At 39.4% G+C, this 18111-nt stretch overlaps 1 protein-coding gene across 15 annotated transcripts in view; it reads left to right on the forward strand.

Moving 5' to 3' along the window:
- Positions 1–18111, forward strand: part of SCEL (sciellin) — a 220493-nt gene that overhangs the window by 73148 nt on the left and 129234 nt on the right. Inside the window, exon 1 of one of the 15 annotated variants that reach the window (XM_047873905.1) lies at positions 16645–16752. The exons of the other annotated variants lie outside the window; for them this stretch is intronic. The gene's annotated coding sequence lies outside the window, so the exon portion shown is untranslated. Of the gene's footprint in view, positions 1–16644; positions 16753–18111 lie in introns of those variants that run through there. 15 annotated transcript variants of the gene reach the window in all.

Consider the following 18111-nt stretch of genomic DNA (forward strand, 5'->3'; position numbering starts at 1 on the left):
TATTTGGTGACTACATGAGTGATAAGGGCTTTTTTTTCTATGCATGATAATTCTTTTGAGTCAGTGTTTTTATATAAAAAGGCTCCTCTGCTCTTTTCTAAGATCAGTTGGGTTCTGCAGCATGTCATATGCTTGAGAAGGCAAAACATCACTCAGCAATCTCACATTCCTTGCTTCCTATTTCCTATTATGTTGCTCATTGTTGAGCATGCTAACAAAATTGTTTCTAAACCTACTTCCTTTTTTTAAAAAACCTACTTCCTCATTCCTCATTGACTAGTTAAATGAGGTCAGAAATACATCTAATATTAAATGTTTTTTTTAACATTTATGTTTTAAAATATTTAATAAATGAAGGACCCCCAGCATTTGGAGTCTATAAAGGGACAAGTCATCGAAACTAAGGAAAAAGGATTGCATTTCACTGTTAAAACCTTCAGTTGATTACCATCTTCTATATTCTATGACCTGAAGCCACCAGCTAATTTTGTCAGCACTTGAGTTTTATAACCACATAAAACTTTATGAACTTTATCCTCAAGGTCTCTCCATAATGGCAGGGTAATCCTGTGGAATATCAAATATATGTATCTTGAATATCTCAAATGGCTGCTTATCAACTCATTTACCTTCATGAACCTTACATGAGCAATTACTATGGGACTGGCTCTGAGCCAAACACTGGGGCATTTAAAAGCCAACATAGATATTTCATATCCAAAAATTATATGCTATAGTTTAGGATAGTGACATAAACACAAACAAAATATGGTCTGACACAGGTAATAATAGAATATGTACAAAATAATGGCAAATTTCACAACAGGATGGTATTCAGAGACTGATAATTGCCTAACCAATATTAATTTTCCCCTCTTTCTTATAAAAGCCCTCCAATTTGTACCAGGTGGCAAAATGCCCAGCAAAAGACTCAATTTTCTATCCTCCCTTGCAGGAAGGAGATGTGGCCATGGAACTAAGTTTTGGCTAGTGTAATGCAAGTGGAAGTTTGGGATTGGACTTTGGGGAAGTCTCCTTGGCTTGGGGACAAAAGGCTAGGGCTTGCAGGCTGGATTGTGGTTGTGATGGCTGGAGCTCCAGGAATAATATTGGAGGATAATGTGACCTCAATGATGAAAACAATATATAAAGGATGATAAGAAAGGCAGAGAGAAGGAGTCTAATCACTGATGACACAGCAGAACCCTGGACTGCCTCTCCTTCAGTTTTGGGGTAGAAATACATTTCTGTCTTGTTTAAGCAGCTGCTATTTTCACTGTGTTACCAGAATCTAAATGCAATTCCAGATGATATGGAATGTGCAGGTTGTTTTGCTTTGTTTTGTTTTGTTTTAAGGCAAAGGTGTTGGGGAAGGTAACAGAGAGAAAGTAATGCCTTGGCAGATTATGTTAAAGGATGAATATGAGTTGCCCAGGTGATAGGAGATGAGGATTCCAGTAGAAGAATATCCATTGTCACTACTTACTTCATTAGATACTGTTTTCCTTAATGTTCGTGTTGTTTGGTTTGAAAGTGATTTCAAACTTACAAAAAATTTGCAAGCATAAGAATAATACAAAGAGTACCTCTATACCCTTTACTCAGACTTCTATGGTGAACATTTTTTTTGTCTTATTTGCTTATATTTGCTGCCTCCCTCTGTTTATGTATCTTATATTATATTGCCAATATTCAATTGTATACATCATGACCCTTTAACCCATTACCACTTTTCTCCTAAGTATTTTATTTTATGTTTCCTAAGAGTATTCTCTCTCATAATCATAGTTCACTCATCAACTTTAGTAAATTTAACATTGATGCAATAGTTTCATCCAAGCGATTGTCCTTATTCAATTGCCCCAGTAATGCTCTTTATAGCATTTCCCTTTCCAATTTAGAATCCAGTCCAGGGTCGGATATTGCATTTAGTTGTCTTGTGTCTTTAACCTGGAATGTAGTAAAACAAATTGCCTTGCATTTTTAAAAATTGTTTTTTTTTTTTTGTTTTTTTTTTTTTTTATGAAATTTATTGACAAATTGGTTTCCATACAACACCCAGTGCTCATCCCAAAAGGTGCCCTCCTCAATACCCATCACCCACCCTCTCCTCCCTCCCACCCCCCATCAACCCTCAGTTTGTTCTCAGTTTTTAAGTCTCTTATGCTTTGGCTCTCTCCCATTCTAACCTCTTTTTTTTTTTTTTTCTTCCCCTCCCCCATGGGTTCCTGTTCAGTTTCTCAGGATCCACATAAGAGTGAAACCATATGGTATCTGTCTTTCTCTGTATGGCTTATTTCACTTAGCATCACACTCTCCAGTTCCATCCACGTTGCTACGAAAGGCCATATTTCATTTTTTCTCATTGCCACGTAATATTCCATTGTATATATAAACCACAATTTCTTTATCCATTCATCAGTTGATGGACATTTAGGCTCTTTCCATAATTTGGCTATTGTTGAGAGTGCTGCTATGAACATTGGGGTACACGTGGCCCTATGCATCAGCGCTCCTGTATCCCTTGGATAAATTCCTAGCAGTGCTATTGCTGGGTCATAGGGTAGGTCTATTTTTAATTTTCTGAGGAACCTCCACACTGCTTTCCAGAGCGGCTGCACCAATTTGCATTCCCACCAACAGTGCAAGAGGGTTCCCGTTTCTCCACATCCTCTCCAGCATCTATAGTCTCCGGATTTGTTCATTTTGGCCACTCTGACTGGCGTGAGGTGATACCTGAGTGTGGTTTTGATTTGTATTTCCCTGATAAGGAGCGACGCTGAACATCTTTTCATGTGCCTGTTGGCCATCCGGATGTCTTCTTTAGAGAAGTGTCTATTCATGTTTTCTGCCCATTTCTTCACTGGGTTATTTGTTTTTCGGGTGTGGAGTTTGGTGAGCTCTTTATAGATTTTGGATACTAGCCCTTTGTCCGATATGTCATTTGCGAATATCTTTTCCCATTCCGTTGGTTGCCTTTTAGTTTTGTTGGTTGTTTCCTTGGCTGTGCAGAAGCTTTTTATCTTCATAAGGTCCCAGTAATTCACTTTTGCTTTTAATTCCCTTGCCTTTGGGGATGTGTCGAGTAAGAGATTGCTACGGCTGAGGTCAGAGAGGTCTTTTCCTGCTTTCTCCTCTAAGGTTTTGATGGTTTCCTGTCTCACATTTAGGTCCTTTATCCATTTTGAGTTTATTTTTGTGAATGGTGTGAGAAAGTGGTCTAGTTTCAACCTTCTGCATGTTGCTGTCCAGTTCTCCCAGCACCATTTGTTAAAGAGGCTGTCTTTTTTCCATTGGATGTTCTTTCCTGCTTTGTCAAAGATGAGTTGGCCATACGTTTGTGGGTCTAGTTCTGGGGTTTCTATTCTATTCCATTGGTCTATGTGTCTGTTTTGGTGCCAATACCATGCTGTCTTGATGATGACAGCTTTGTAGTAGAGGCTAAAGTCTGGGATTGTGATGCCTCCTGCTTTGGTCTTCTTCTTCAAAATTCCTTTGGCTATTCGGGGCCTTTTGTGGTTCCATATGAATTTTAGGATTGCTTGTTCTAGTTTCGAGAAGAATGCTGGTGCAATTTTGATTGGGATTGCATTGAATGTGTAGATAGCTTTGGGTAGTATTGACATTTTGACAATATTTATTTTTCCAATCCATGAGCAGGGAATGTCTTTCCATTTCTTTAAATCTTCTTCAATTTCCTTCATAAGCTTTCTATAATTTTCAGCATACAGATCCTTTACATCTTTGGTTAGATTTATTCCTAGGTATTTTATGCTTCTTGGTGCAATTGTGAATGGGATCAGTTTCTTTATTTGTCTTTCTGTTGCTTCATTGTTAGTGTATAAGAATGCAACTGATTTCTGTACATTGATTTTGTATCCTGCAACTTTGCTGAATTCCTGTATCAGTTCTAGCAGACTTTTGGTGGAGTCTATCGGATTTTCCATGTATAATATCATGTCATCTGCAAAAAGCGAAAGCTTGACTTCATCTTTGCCAATTTTGATGCCTTTGATTTCCTTTTGTTGTCTGATTGCTGATGCTAGAACTTCCAGCACTATGTTAAACAGCAGCGGTGAGAGTGGGCATCCTTGTCGTGTTCCTGATCTCAGGGAAAAAGCTCTCAGTTTTTCCCCGTTGAGGATGATGTTAGCTGTGGGCTTTTCATAAATGGCTTTTATGATCTTTAAGTATGTTCCTTCTATCCCGACTTTCTCAAGGGTTTTTATTAAGAAAGGGTGCTGGATTTTGTCGAAGGCCTTTTCTGCATCGATTGACAGGATCATATGGTTCTTCTCTTTTTTTTTGTTAATGTGATGTATCACGTTGATTGATTTGCGAATGTTGAACCAGCCCTGCATCCCAGGAATGAATCCCACTTGATCATGGTGAATAATTCTTTTTATATGCCGTTGAATTCGATTTGCTAGTACCTTATTGAGAATTTTTGCATCCATATTCATCAGGGATATTGGCCTGTAGTTCTCTTTTTTTACTGGGTCTCTGTCTGGTTTAGGAATCAAAGTAATACTGGCTTCATAGAATGAGTCTGGAAGTTTTCCTTCCCTTTCTATTTCTTGGAATAGCTTGAGAAGGATAGGTATTATCTCTGCTTTAAACGTCTGGTAGAACTCCCCTGGGAAGCCATCTGGTCCTGGACTCTTATTTGTTGGGAGATTTTTGATAACCGATTCAATTTCTTCGCTGGTTATGGGTCTGTTCAAGCTTTCTATTTCCTCCTGATTGAGTTTTGGAAGAGTGTGGTTGTTCAGGAATTTGTCCATTTCTTCCAGGTTGTCCAGTTTGTTGGCATATAATTTTTCATAGTATTCCCTGATAATTGTTTGTATCTCTGAGGGATTGGTTGTAATAATTCCATTTTCATTCATGATTTTATCTATTTGGGTCATCTCCCTTTTCTTTTTGAGAAGCCTGGCTAGAGGTTTGTCAATTTTGTTTATTTTTTCAGACATCAGGTCTGACTGCGGCCCCACCCACCAACTCCAGTTATACACTACAGCACAGGGGAAGTGCCCTGCAGGTCCGCACCACTCCAGGGACTATCCAAAATGACCAAGCGGAAGAACTCCCCTCAGAAGAATCTCCAGGAAATAACAACAGCTAATGAGCTGATCAAAAAGGATTTAAATAATATAACAGAAAGTGAATTTAGAATAATAGTCATAAAATTAATCGCTGGGCTTGAAAACAGTATACAGGACAGCAGAGAATCTCTTGCTACAGAGATCAAGGGACTAAGGAACAGTCACGAGGAGCTGAAAAACGCTTTAAACGAAATGCATAACAAAATGGAAACCACCACAGCTCGGCTTGAAGAGGCAGAGGAGAGAATAGGTGAACTAGAAGATAAAGTTATGGAAAAAGAGGAAGCTGAGAAAAAGAGAGATAAAAAAATCCAGGAGTATGAGGGGAAAATTAGAGAATTAAGTGATACACTAAAAAGAAATAATATACGCATAATTGGTATCCCAGAGGAGGAAGAGAGAGGGAAAGGTGCTGAAGGGGTACTTGAAGAAATAATAGCTGAGAACTTCCCTGAACTGGGGAAGGAAAAAGGCATTGAAATCCAAGAGGCACAGAGAACTCCCTTCAGACGTAACTTGAATCGATCTTCTGCACGACATATCATAGTGAAACTGGCAAAATACAAGGATAAAGAGAAAATTCTGAAAGCAGCAAGGGGTAAACGTGCCCTCACATATAAAGGGAGACCTATAAGACTCGTGACTGATCTCTCTTTTGAAACTTGGCAGGCCAGAAAGAATTGGCACGAGATTTTCAGGGTGCTAGACAGAAAAAATATGCAGCCGAGAATCCTTTATCCAGCAAGTCTGTCATTTAGAATAGAAGGAGAGATAAAGGTCTTCCCAAACAAACAAAAACTGAAGGAATTTGTCACCACTAAACCAGCCCTACAAGAGATCCTAAGGGGGACCCTGTGAGACAAAGTCCCAGAGACATCACTACAAGCATAAAACATACAGACATCACAATGACTCTAAACCCGTATCTTTCTATAATAACACTGAATGTAAATGGATTAAATGCGCCAACCAAAAGACATAGGGTATCAGAATGGATAAAAAAACAAGACCCATCTATTTGCTGTCTACAAGAGACTCATTTTAGACCTGAGGACACCTTTAGATTGAGAGTGAGGGGATGGAGAACTATTTATCATGCGACTGGAAGCCAAAAGAAAGCTGGAGTAGCCATACTTATATCAGACAAACTAGACTTTAAATTAAAGGCTGTAACAAGAGATGAAGAAGGACATTATATAATAGTTACAGGGTCTATCCATCAGGAAGAGCTAACAATTATAAATGTCTATGCACCGAATACCGGAGCCCCCAAATATATAAAACAATTACTCATAAACATAAGCAACCTTATTGATAAGAATGTGGTAATTGCAGGGGACTTTAATACACCACTTACAGAAATGGATAGATCATCTAGACACACGGTCAATAAAGAAACAAGGGCCCTGAATGAGACATTGGATCAGATGGACTTGACAGATATATTTAGAACTCTGCATCCCAAAGCAACAGAATATACTTTCTTCTCGAGTGCACATGGAACATTCTCCAAGATAGATCATATACTGGGTCACAAAACAGCCCTTCATAAGTTTACAAGAATTGAAATTATACCATGCTTACTTTCAGACCACAATGCTATGAAGCTTGAAATCAACCACAGAAAAAAGTCTGGAAAACCTCCAAAAGCATGGAGGTTAAAGAACACCCTACTAACGAATGAGTGGGTCAACCAGGCAATTAGAGAAGAAATTAAAAAATATATGGAAACAAATGAAAATGAAAATACAACAATCCAAACGCTTTGGGACGCAGCAAAGGCAGTCCTGAGAGGAAAATACATTGCAATCCAGGCCTATCTCAAGAAACAAGAAAAATCCCAAATACAAAATCTAACAGCACACCTAAAGGAACTAGAAGCAGAACAGCAAAGGCAGCCTAAGCCCAGCAGAAGAAGAGAAATAATAAAGATCAGGGCAGAAATAAACAATATAGAAACTAAAAAAACTGTAGAGCAGATCAACGAAACCAAGAGTTGGTTTTTTAAAAATTGTTTTAAGTTTATTTATTTGTTTTGAGACAGACAGAGAGAGCAAGTGGGGGAGGGGCAAAAAGAGAGGGAGACAGAGAGAATCCCAGCAGGCCCTGCACTGTCATTGCAGAGCAAGATGTGGGGCTCAAACTTAAGAACCATGAGATCATGACCCCAGGTGAAACCAAGAGTTGGATGCTCAACCGACTGAGCCATCCAGGTGCCCCATCTTGCATTCTTAATCAGGCACATTTCCACAGCTGTTTCTTGTGTTTTATGCCAATAATATATGTTTTATTTATTTATTTATTTATTTTAATTTTTTTTTCAACGTTTATTTATTTTTGGGACAGAGAGAGACAGAGCATGAACGGGGGAGGGGCAGAGAGAGAGGGAGACACAGAATCGGAAACAGGCTCCAGGCTCTGAGCCATCAATCCAGAGCCCGACGCGGGGCTCGAACTCCCGGACCGCGAGATCGTGACCTGGCTGAAGTTGGACGCTTAACCGACTGCGCCACCCAGGTGCCCCTGTTTTATTTATTTTTGAGAGAGCACAGGTGGGCGAAGGGTACAAAGAGAGAAACAGAGGATCTGAAGTATGTTCCCTGCTGACAGCAACCGGCCTGATGTGGGGCTTGAACTCACAAACCACGAGATCATGACCTCAGCTGAAGTCGGTTGCTCAACTGACTGAGCCACCCAGGTGCCCCTATGCTAACAATATTCTTAAAGACTATAATCTTCCCCTCTTTTTAATAGGATATTCGTCATTGGTTTGATGTTTCCTCATGATTAGAGTCCGGTTATACATTCTCAAACACATGCTTCATAGGTGACGTGTGTCTTTCTCAAGGTATATCATCTGGAGACACACAGTGACCATCTGTTCCTCACTGGTGACATTAATATTAATTGCCCAGTGAACATGTTGCCTAGCTTCTCCCCTGTATAATTACTTTATTTTTTCACTTGAAACTAATTGGTAGTTTGTGATAAGGCACTTTAAGTCCATTTAAATCTTGTTGTTTTCAGCCAAATTTCTCTCTGGATTTAGCTGGCATCCATTGATGATTCTTGCCTGATCTAGTCTTTACTATAATGCTGCAAATGATTCAACTCCAGCATCCCCTCTGCATTAACCAGCCAGCCCTCAGCATTCTGCCTTAAAAGCATGAGACCTCCTTTCTAATTTATTTATCTTTTCAAAAAATTAATTATTTATTTATTTATTTATTTATTTATTTATTTATTTTATTGTCAAGTTAGCTAACATACAGTGTATATAGAGTGTGCTCTTGGCTTTGGGAGTAGATTCCTATGATTCATCACTTACATAAAACACCCAGTGCTCATCCCCTCAAGTGTCCTCCTCAATGCCCATCACCCATTTTCCCCCGCCCCCTTCCACCCTCACCCCCTTCCACTCTCAGTTTGTTCTCTATATTTAAAAGTTTCTTATGGTTTGCCTCCCTCTCTGTTTGTAACTCTTTTTTTTTTCTTCCCTTCCTTCGAGGTCTTCTGTTAAGTTCCTCAACTTCCACATATGAATGAAAATATGATACCTGTCTTTCTCTGACTGGCTTATTCCACTTAGCATAATACCCTTCGGTCCCATCCACGTTACTGCAAATGACAAGATTTCATTCTTTTTCGTTGCCAAGTAGTATTCCATTGTATATATGTACCATATCTTCTTTATCCATACATCAGTTGATGGACATTTGGGCTCTTTCCATAATTTGGCTTTTGTTGATGATGCTGCTATAAACTTTGGGAGGTACATGTGCCTCTGTGAATCAGCACTCCTGTATCCTTTGGATAAATTCCTAGTAGTGCTATTTCTGGATCATAGGGTAATTCTGTCTTTAATTTTTTGAGGAACCTCCACACTGTTTTCCAGATTTGCCGCACTGATTCGCATTCCCACCAACAATGCAAGAGAGTTCCCCTTTATCCACATCCTTGCCAACATCTGTGGTTTCCTGGGTTTTAATTTTAGCCAGTCTGACCAGTGTGTGGTGGTATCTCAATGTAGCATGAAATGCTATGTAGTATGAAATGCTACGAAATGCAATGTAGGATGAAAGACCTAAATGTGAGACAGGAAACCATCAAAATCCTAAAAGAGAAAACAGGCAACTATCTCTTTGACCTCAGCTTCAGCAACTTCTTGCTTGACATGTCTCCAAAGGCAAGGGAAATAAAAGCAAAAATGAACTATTAGGACTTAATCAAGATAAAAAGCTTCTGCACAGCAAAAGAAACAATCAACAAAACTAAAAGGCAGCCAACAGAATGGGAGAAAGTATTTGCAAATGACATATCGGATAAAGGGTTAGTATCCAAAATCTATAAAGAACTTACCAAACTCAACATCCAAAAAGCAAATAGTCCAGTGAAGAAGTGGGCAGAAGACATGAGTAGACATTTTTCCAAAAGAGACATACAAATGGCTCACAGACACATGAAAAGATGCTCAACATTGCTCATCATCAGAGAAATACAAAACAAAACTACATGGAGATACCATATCTTTTTTTATTCAGTAACATACTCATTAGCTCATATTTTTCAATGGTTTATGATTCATTACTGTAATTAATAGTTTGGTGTTTATATTATCCCCAGTTTGACTTGGCAATCGAAGGCCCTTTTCCAGTTGGTTCCGTGTCCTGATTGCAAGCCCCCATTCCTTTTTTTTTAAGCTCTTCTTCATTTTCTGACATAACACTATATTCCTGACTAATCTTGTACTATAGAGAACCTAGTGGGTGATTAGTGAATAGCACATTATATCTTTGAACCCTCAGCCTAACTCATAGCAAGCGTTTATGCAGATACGTTTGATATAAATTTTAAAGCATTTAGCTCAGCATAGCTCCATGAAGTACAGCCTTGTTTCCTTTAGTTGGAATGGTATTAAAGGCCAAATTTTGGGATTAGGTATGTTTATGGTTACTGAGGTGTCTTTGCTTCTTGGCCCTTTAAGTATGGAAGTTAGGAAGTTAGGAAGTATGCATGTATATGCACGTATACATATACACATGTAAACATATAGATACATATGCACACATGTGTACAAACACATGCATATACACATTCTGATATATTTTAGAAATTAAGAGTCCACATCAATACTTCCAATTCCAGTCCATTCCCATGAGGTTCTATCTTGCCATTCCCTGTTGTATATGTCTGTGTCCCTTCTTCGTTAGTGAGAACTCTGGCTCTCAACAACACATTTACTCATTGCTTAATCCTATAAAATATCTCAGTTGTTTCAGAATCACTTCACTCATTCCACTACAATAAGTAAATCTACTAAAAAGGACTTTAGAACTTGTTTGCAAATTCTCTATCCCCACTTTCCACCCCATAAATATTATTTTAATGGAAGAACACATTTTATTTTATTTTATTTTTTAATTTTTTTCAACGTTTATTTATTTTTGGGACAGAGAGAGACAGAGCATGAACGGGGGAGGGGCAGAGAGAGAAGGAGACACAGAATCGGAAACAGGCTCCAGGCTCTGAGCCATCAGCCCAGAGCCCGACGCGGGGCTCGAACTCACAGACCGCGAGATCGTGACCTGGCTGAAGTTGGACGCTTAACCGACTGCGCCACCCAGGCACCCCGGAAAAACACATTTTAAAGTCACTGAGAGACTTTCATCTACTATTGACACAAGACTGTCGATTGAATGTGGAAATAGTGTTTGCTCTAAAGTTCAGTGGTTCCTGTACTTGGCACATTCATACTGTTAAGTGTAAATCCTGAATGACTAGGATATGTGTGTGTGTGTGTGCCCTGCACACGCTAATGATTGGTAAAGCACCAAGAGTATTTCTTTTAAAATTGCTTGTGTTTGCTTTACCCTTTTCTCTTTTACACCACTCCCTACAGAAAAATAGCAAGTTTCACCTTAAATTCATACTGCTAGATGAAAGAATTCTGTTTGAAAAGGACTACATATTATGTGTCACTTGGAAGAGGCAAATCTATAGAGGCAGCAAAAAGATTCGTGGTTGCCAGGGACTTGGTAGAGAGAGGGAGAGGGAATATGTGGAGTACAGGGGATTTTTAGGGTAGTGAAACTGTTCTTTCTGAAGTTTAATGGTAGAGATACGATTTTATGCTCTTGTCAAAATCCATAGAATGGTACAACACAAAGAATGTACCCTAACATTCACTATGCACGTTAACACTAAAGTTAATAATAATCTGTCAATGTTGGCTCATTACAGAGCAAAATGTGTATACACTGTCTGGAGCTTTCAAAGGACACCCATGTGTCATTGCTGTATGTTGTTAATGGCACCTATCCAAGGAACAGACAGACCATTGGCAAACTGGCTTATAGGGAGACTAGTTCAGGTGTAGAGGAATCTTCCCTGGGAGGGTAACAAAATGTTAATCAAAAGAAAAAATATTGGCTCATCAATTGTAAAAAATGTACCATGCTCATGAGAGAGGTTAATAATAGAGGAAACTAGAAGGATGGATGGTCAAGGGGATATATGGGGTCTCTGTACTTCTACCCAATTTTTTCATGTACCTAAACCCTCTCTAGTAAATAGTCTTTCAATTAAAAAAAATAACAAATTTCAAATGTAGAAAAACCTCAACTAAAGAAACAGAGAGCTTTTATTTATTTTTTATTTTTTAATATAATTTATTATCAAATTGGTTTCCATACAACACCCAGTGCTCATCCCAACAAGTGCCCTCCTCCTTGCCCATCACCCATTTTCCCCTCTCCCCCACTCCCCATCTACCCTTAGTTTGTTCTCAACCCTTAAGAGTCTCTTCTGGTTTGCCTCCCTCCCACAGAGAGCTTTTAAAACAAACCCAGCACAGTCATTAATTAATGCATCATCTAAGAAGCTGAACTAAATATTGCCAAAGGCTTTTTGTCATTGTTGTTTTAATCAATTTTTTCTGTTTTAATAAATAGAAGTTATAATACATTTGGAAATTTTTAAAAGTAGAAATAATTATATATTTTTTGACTTTCAATGATCTTTAAACCATCTTTAAAATAAACTCTTATAACTCTACTAAGGCAAATCCTATTGGGATTATCCAGTTCCCTTCTGCACTGTGCAATTACAATGCTATGAAGACTTTCTGGGCTGTTCTCAGTGGTCAGCCCCCTGAATCTGAGTTCAGATTAGCAGACTCCTGAATTGTGCTTTCACGGTGGTGACTACTCTTTCTTGAGCTTCCTGGTTCTCTAACTGTGGAGAAGCAGCCATGTTCCTGGGCCTGACTTCTGGGGAGACACACAGTTTTATTTTCTTTCTGCAGCCATGGGAGACACTGCTCAGGGAGCATTGACAGATGCGTTATGTTTTGTATCAGGGCCCATAGTAGTCGGGCAAAGGATTCTCTTTCTCTGCATCTTCAGGACAGTGACCTTGATCACCTACATTAAGTATAAGTCCATTTGCTCTAAGATCCTCAGCAAAATTTTTGTGCCAGTTACTTTATACTTGGAAAATGGCTTCCTCATTCTGAGCACAGCTATGCAGCTGTGCCCCGGGACTGTGTATCCTTGTTGCTTAACTGCCTTGATGTTCTGCTCTGTTAGTTTATCTTGGCTTTGAATGGAAGAGAGAGTAGCAGTCTAAAGTGGGTTGGCTTTGATGAAAAGTGTGGTTTTCAGATCGGTTCCAATGTCTCTCCCAGTCTTATGATTCATGTCATCTCTCTGGTACCCATTTTTGGTAACAGCAGCATAACCTTTTCATGCCAGCCATCTGATAGATTTCATGAATATAAAGGAATATTATTTAGCTATTAATAATACAAGTGTGTTGGCTATTGTCAATGTAATAAATGACAAATGTGATAATCACCAGAAAGAAGCAAAATGCAGAGTTGATATGTACATTGGTGGCAATAGTATGAAATTTAATTTTATTATCATGAGGTCAGAAGAAAATTTGGTGAGAGCGTTTGGAATCTAATAATGTTTATCAGTTTCCTTTTCCTTGTGTAATGATGCCAGAGTAGCTACACAGAATTCATTTTGCAGAATGTGTTAGTGTGTTTCAGGCTTTGCTGTACTCTCTTGTAAACCTGAAAATATGGAGGAGGGGTGACTGTTAGAAATTCTGACTTTGAGTGCCTGGGTGGCTCAGTCAGTTAAGTGTCCGACTCTTGATTTTGGCTCAGGTCATGATCTCGCGGTTCATGAGTTCAAGCTTCATGTCAGGCTCTGTGCTGACAGTGTGGAGCCTGCTTGGGATACTCTGTCTCTGTCTCTGTCTCTGTCTCTGTCTCTGTCTCTCTGTCCATCCGCTGCTCACTCTGTCTCTCTCTCAAAAATAAATAAAACTTTAAAAATTTTAAAAATAAAAAAGAAATTCTGGCTTGGAAACTGTATTGGTTAGCTAGGGCTGCCATAACAAAGTGACATGGATTGGGTGGCTTAATACATACAACTCTGTCATATATCAAAGTTAAATATTTGCGTGAATTTCCTTCTGTGGTTTTTGTCCAATTAATCAGCTAATCAATGTATCTATCCCTATAGACCACCACATTGATTACTACAGCTTTATAACAAGTTTTTATAGCTGGTGAGACAAGTTTTGCATCCTACCACTGCCTTCTTATTCAGATAGTTCTTGGGTGTTCTCTCTTGTCTATGTAAACTTTAGAATCAATTTATGCATTTCCATGAAGAGCTCTATTGATGCTTTATTTGAAACCTCATTAGGTCTGTGGATTATTTTGGGAAAAATTACTGTCTTTATATGAAATCTTCTTATCTAAGAACACAAGATCTGTTTGCATTTTATTCAGATATTATTTAATGACTTTCTAGAAATCTTCATAATTTTCTGCATATCATAATTTTCTTGTATATTGCAATTTAGTAAGCATAGCTAAGGAGGTGTTTCTTCTATTTTAATCTATATATTTTTGTGAGATATCTCTTTTTAAGTTCTTATAGCTATTAAAGCTAAATATGGAAATAAAATTATTTTAGAACCAGATGTTTGAATTATATGCTAATTGAAAAGAATTAATTACAAACTAATATTTTTATTCAGAAAAAATTTACTTATCAACTAAAATAATTAAAATATTATTTATGTTATTTCTTTTTTATTTCTATTATGTATATTATGCTTTATAAGGAATATGTGTCAGTCAAATTTCTGCTAAGGAAATAGAAAGACCTAGAGGATGAAGGTTAAACAAAGCTGCTGATGGCTTTCAAGAAATCAGGATTTGCAGGAGTTGTAGGAAATGGCTGACTATGACTCAGCTACCTGTTCACCACTGAAATGAAATAATTCACAGGAAGAATACCAGAAGCTTCTGGAAACATCTTACTTACTGTTTGCCAAAGAACATGACATGGGTACCAGTGGCAAGGAACAATATTATGGTTTCTGCATCTCTCCCACTGTCCAAAGCTTGTGTGAGTCTTCTCATAGGCAGAATGTAACACAAAACCCATTGGCAGGGATTCTGAGAAATGTAGGTCCTACTCTTCTAGCCTTTGTGAATAAGATATCTTTCAAGGTGGATAGAGCTGGGTTACCTGTGCATGATCTGCACAACACAAAATATACAAAAATGCAAATAAGAAGTCAATGTACTAGATAATGGTAGGCGATCAAAATGCTTTTATGCTAGTAAGGATATGTAATCCATTGTTTTTTAGATAGTACTTCCCTAGTGCCCAGCGACTCTAGGGACTCTCTCACTTATCCCGTTACTGTCTCTCTAATTCACAACCCTCCTCTGTGTCATCTTGCTTTTTGATTACTTTCTCCTTCACCATGCAACAGACTTTTAAGACACATCAATTTCCGTCTCCTCTGTCTTGTGCAGAACCTATGGTGTGTCGTCATTCTTTGGCTCTGAGTAGTTTCCTCCCGAAGACCCACCTGGGTAATACAGGCCTTAGAAGGTACAGTTGAGTGGGCAATTCTCAAATGCTCGAATAGGGGCCGGGGAGAGAAGTCTATAAACTGCCATTCATGAATCAATTTTGCTCCAGCACACAAAAACAGAAATGATCACAGACAGTATAGGTCTCTGTCCCTGAGGTAACTCTGGTCTAGTCCCAAAGGGTCTTGATAACATCCCACAGACATTTTGTATGACTTCTTTCTCCCAGCAACCCCTTGTCTTTCAGTTTTTGTCTTTCTGGCCTCTAGGAACTGGCCGATTATTTCATCTACCCCTACCGTGGATAAGTCAGAGAGTCTTCCTTAGTGCAAAAAACAAAATAACAACAACAAATCGCCTTCATTGCCCCACCCACTCAATGCTGGCACTCATGAGGGTCATGCCTAGTTCACAAGTGATTCATTCACAGGGCCACCACAATTGACTCCCACTGAGAATCAACATGAAACTCAGCTCTCACCCAGTCTGACAGCTCAGCTCACCTCTGCAGTCTCCGGGATTCTCTCACTCACTGTAAGACTCCTCCCGTCCAGTAGAGAGGTAGTTTTACCCCTTGTAGGCCAGCAGAGTAACAGCACTTTTATCACCCAATATTGCATTCTGTCCAAAGTAAGCAGAATCATACATCAAAAATAGAAAGATAGTGATGTCAGATTGGGTCTAGCAGGAATCCTTGAGATAAAAATGTGGGGGCTGGAACCAAATTCCTCTCAAGCCTTTGACTTTTCCCATGACTGATATGGCCTGTGGAAACAAGGTTATGGTTAGAAGTCATTAATACCTCTCTGCACACACAGTGGCTGTTAGGATTGAAAAATAACCCCATGGAAAAAGAACCCCGTTGAAAAAGAACCCCATGCCTGTTCTCCGTCTGAGGCCTATTGTTTCCTGAGATATAAGGAGTACCAGAGTCCTCCTTCCTGGATTGTCGGGAGCTGTTTCACCAGTGCTCATGGAGGGAAGGAGGGCAGAAAAGAGAGAAGTAGAAATGGTATTTATGCAAAATGTCCTGTATGAGTTCCACTCTTTTCTTGCTTCATTACAAGTAATATTAGCCAAGCTGTTTTGTTTTGTGATGATCTTTTTAATGTTTTTTTAATTTCTTTTATTTTTGAGAGAGAGAGAGAGAGAGAGAGCACGAGCAGAGGAGGGGCTGAGAGAGAAGGAGCAGAGGATCTGAAGCAGGCTCTGTGCTCACAGCAGATAGTCCAACATGGGGCTCGAACTCACGAAATGAGAGGTCATGGCCTGAGCATAAGTGCTCAGTTGAGCCACCCAAGCACCCCTGATTTTGTTTTAATATGTTAAGGATACCAGTAACAGAATAAGGCTGCAGGCATTTTAAGATAAATGTGGATTTTTAGATAAAAACACTGTAATATTGACTTCCTCTAAAGAAGCTGTAGATAATCTTATGCCCCTGGCCAAGGAACTTGCTCTTAATGCCACACATGAGGAAGTCACAGCTGCCAAATTCCTCTGCACAATCCCTAAAGAATGTCTTTGCTTTTAAGAGTGTATTTATTCAGGCCTTGTCAGATGGGGCTGTGAAGGGTGGGTCAGCCCACAGGCTGGGCTACATACCTTCCCTGGGACACCCAAGAAGCTACCCAGCCACTCACAGGGCACTGGGAACTTCAGGTGCCACATTAGAATTTTTGTGTGTGGTTAGGCATTTGCCCAGAGGTATCTGAAGTGCTTCATGAGGGCTTCTTGACGGTAATTTTTTGTTGTTATTTTTTAATAACTTTATTTACCTTCAGTTATGTCTCGCTGATAGAACTTTTACCATTTCTTGATTTGCCACTGCTATCAAGGCAAATCACAGTTATGTGAGTTATGTTGGCTTTCTTTCCTTCTAATCTTTGCAGGCAATTCAGGAAGCCCCTGAAGGAGCCCCACACTGTTTCACTGCTGTGGACTCTGCTGAGTGAATGAAAGAGAGAGGAAGGTGTTTAATGCTGCTATTTTTTTTAATGTTTATTTATTTTTGAGAGACAGAGACAGAGCACGAGGGGGGGAGGGGCAGAAAGAGAGGGAGACACAGAATCTGAAGCAGGCTCCAGGCTCTGAGCTGCTGGCACAGAGCCCGATGTGGGGCTCAAACTGACGAACTCTGAGATTATGACCTGAGCCGAAGTAGGACACCCAACGGACCGAGCCACCCAGGTGCCCCTAATGCTCCTATTTTATGATGTCACCCATTGCTTTGCTATCCCAGTCTCGTCTTACTAGGCGCTGCCTTACCCAATGCGACTCCAGGTTTTTTTCCTTACTGTTGGAGAAATAAAGATCTGGGTGAAAGAGTAAAGGACCATAGACCTTATCAAGTAGCTTCATTAGAAGCCCGCTAGGAATTATTCTTGCTGCAAGACAGAAGTTTGCTCCCATTTAATTTTTTCATTTCATTTTAACAGAGGCAAAATAGGGCTTGGTTGGGAAAGGAGAGGCAGAGAGGAAATATATGCTTACAGGTTTCAGTAATATGGGGACAGTGCAGTTTATATATGCTTTTTTTCTAGAGTCTGAGATTAAAGTAAAAGTGTGCAGACAACCTGACTTCTTAAGTAAAGGACAAGAAACAGTGGCTTACACTTATGCATAGGATACATGAAGAATAGTATCTGATTCTGTAACATGAACACATCAACTTAGAAAACTTCTTTTTTTCCAGCTCATAGCTTACCATTTAGCCTGTGATGACTTTTTGTTTTAATAGTGGAAGGTTGAGGTATGACACAACAAACCTTCATAAGGAAATACATTTATCCAGAAAAGAAGTGGGAACTGAATGTGTCCTCCTCGCTGCCTACATTTTCTACACCTACTTGTTTTACAGGACTTACGGAGAAACAAAGCAGGTGAAGTGGGCAGATGCTAATGCAGTGCAGAGTGAAGGGTGCTGGGAAGGCCCAACTTTTCAAGAGTCACACACTTCAGCTGTGAAACGGGAGTGAATTCCAGTCCAGTTTTTTGTGGGGGCCTTCCCTGGACTCCCAGAGGCTGTGGACTCTGGAGCTGCTCCAGAAGTCTAACAGAGGGAGGGAGCCTGAGGTTGACTTTCCTCATGTGGGCCTC

Source organism: Prionailurus viverrinus, chromosome A1, assembly GCF_022837055.1.
Source record: "Prionailurus viverrinus isolate Anna chromosome A1, UM_Priviv_1.0, whole genome shotgun sequence".
NCBI lineage: Eukaryota > Metazoa > Chordata > Mammalia > Carnivora > Felidae > Prionailurus > Prionailurus viverrinus.